A 2,863-nucleotide genomic window follows, 5' to 3' on the forward strand; every position below is an offset into this window, starting at 1 on the left:
GTGATTGTTCTTTCTTTGTTTCTATGAACTCTTGTTTAAAAATCATCATTGCAATTCTACTTTGAAAAGTCTTTTTTAAGCTGATAGTCTTCTGTAAACAACCTCTATACCCCTCAAATAAAATGTAAAGGTTTGCGTACGTCCTATCATTTCTAGAAAATACATATAATGTTACACTAGGTATTTTGTTGTTGTTTACGAATGTATGTTTTAGTCATTAATGTTTACCTTTACAGTATTCTATTATTTCAATAGTATCTCTATTTTTCTGTCATGTGTTAGTTATTATTGATTTTACTTATTCTCCTTTTTCCTAATTGTCAATGATTTATATTTTATTAGTTTCTCTATTTTCTATTAAAAGTTTGAATCATTATTTACTTTTTTTAGAGACAAGAAATAATAGAATCAGATTTCATTTAAACAATCAGCATCAGAAAAAGGAATATGAGTTTTTCTGATCAACTACCTTCTCCTCTACACTTTATGCCAATGCCATTTGCCCGTGGTGATGCTGGAGGTGTTTGGCCTAATTCTCCAATGAACCATGATATTTTTGAGTCCTATTGTCAGTTTGAGCCTGCACCTTCTTTCAAGAGAATGACGGATTCCGATAGCAACTTACCAAATTCTGCAACATTCCTACTATTATACCCGGAATGAACTCACCAAATCTTCAAGAAAGCAAAGGGACAAGTCATATATTTTATAAAACCCGCATGTGTGCTGTGTTCTTGAAAGAAACTTGCAAGAATGGGAAAAATTGTACATTTTATCATGGTGTTGAAGATTTGCGGAAGCCTCCTCCAAATTGGCAGGATCTAATATGTGTAAAGGATACGAAGTTGAATGAGGATCAAGGAAAAATGCATAAGATGAAAATTTGCAAGATATGTTATGATGGAGAGAAGTGTCCTTATGGATATAAGTGCAAATTTCTTCATGAACGTCCTTCAGAAATGAACATCAAACATAGTAAGGGATAGGGAGATTTCTGCAATATGTATCAAAACTACAAGGACTATAAGTGATCCTAGTATGATTGAGACAAGTAAGCATGAAAATGATATTGTCCGTATTGAGATGCCTATATACTGTAAAACAAAGATATGTATCAAGTGGGAGACAACAGGTCAATGCCCTTTCCGTGATCGTTGTCACTTTGCTCATGGAAAATCAGGTAAGCTAATTCTTTTAAACTCTCACATTTTCTATCTTGTATAATTCATTTACATATTTATTTTTAAAAAATAAGGGCGAATATTACTAGGTATTTATTGAGATCCTAGAGGCAATGTTTTTTGTTATGCAAGTTCTTTGTTTAAGATGCAATAGTTCAAATTAGAACAAGAATTTTGCATAAAATTAGATAGAGAGAGTGTCTTCTTATAATTTATTTTATGTATAGTAGTAATATTAGAAAAGAAAAAACAATATCTAAAATCTTTTTGTACCCAAAATAGTTATTCAACAGTTGTATTCATTCATTAAACATGAAAATCTGGATAAGTTTGGATTATGCCCATATAGTATTCCAAAAATGGGTTGTGTTACAATGTCCTTTTATTGATGTTTTGCACATTCACAACTATTTATTGTTCTCCAATAATGACTATCTTATTTTTTGTAAAAATACGTTAGATATGTAGTTTCTATGTTTGTTCATATCTAACATTTAAAATAAGTAACATTGTAAAGATTACAACATCAGGCCTACATCTTGATTTTTATAGGTCTAACATTAAAGTAACTTTCCCGTTGTCTATGTGATGATGGGCTTCATGAGCTACATATCTCTTAAATCTTAATTTTTTTCCATTTGACTTTCTATAGTAAAATATGAGATTTATTGACTTTATTTGTGATCGCTTACTTGGAGTCATATTCTAATTTTTCTATTTAAGTCGAATCTTATAAGCTCTTTCCTGCAGGTTTTTTGTTTGTCTTCTCATTTTGCTAATGTTGGTTGTTTCTTTTAGCATAGCTGCAAGAGACTATGTTGACTAATTTTGTCCCTATTACTCCAAGTCCCTTCTCTGTTCCGCTTGGTTCAAACACAGTGGTCAATGCATCAGTAAAAGAAGAAAAAGGGGTAAAGAAAATCCTGAAGTGGAAACCATCGAAGAAGATCGCTGACATATATGGAGATTAGCTTGATGTCTATGTTCCACCCCATCTCTTATTTAGCAATACCAAGAGCTGAATTTTCAGTTTACAATTTTCAATCCCCATTACATAAATGGGCGTATCCCTACAAGGATCATAAACTAATATGGAGATCACATTCATGTTGTATCATTCAATAGTTAGTTTGTTATACATTTCTTTACATTATGTGTAAACTGTTGGCTTTTGAAATTTGAAACTGTATTTTATTTTGTTTTAGCGTAATATCTATCAGAATTCCATAGAGATAAGCATAGAAACATCATAACTTTATTTTACTTTATCAAAAAGGATTGTCATTATTTTATTGGGAAAGGGTCAAAAATACCTAGAAATGGTTCATAAATACCCTCCTTTCACCTATGGGTCAAAAAATATCCTTAATGTTTGTTTCTTGGATCAAACACACCCCTCAAACTAACAGAATTAGAGTCAAGTTTTGACTATTTAAAAAGAGACACGTGGCATTTCTGATTGGTCCCAAGTTTTAATTACAAATTNTAACTTTATTTTACTTTATCAAAAAGGATTGTCATTATTTTATTGGAAAAGGGTCAAAAATACCTAGAAATGGTTCATAAATACCCTCCTTTCACCTATGGGTCCAAAAATATCCTTAATGTTTGTTTCTTGGATCAAACATACCCCTCAAACTAACAGAAATAGAGTCAAGTTTTGACTATTTAAAAAGAGACAC

General features: G+C 31.2%; 1 pseudogene; it reads left to right on the forward strand.

Moving 5' to 3' along the window:
• The first annotated feature begins 447 nt into the window (after positions 1-447).
• On the forward strand, positions 448-2,203 carry LOC125861379 (zinc finger CCCH domain-containing protein 39-like; annotated as a pseudogene).
• The last annotated feature ends 660 nt before the right edge of the window (positions 2,204-2,863 follow it).

Source organism: Solanum stenotomum, chromosome 4 (genome assembly GCF_019186545.1).
Source record: "Solanum stenotomum isolate F172 chromosome 4, ASM1918654v1, whole genome shotgun sequence".
Classification (NCBI taxonomy): Eukaryota; Viridiplantae; Streptophyta; class Magnoliopsida; order Solanales; family Solanaceae; genus Solanum; species Solanum stenotomum.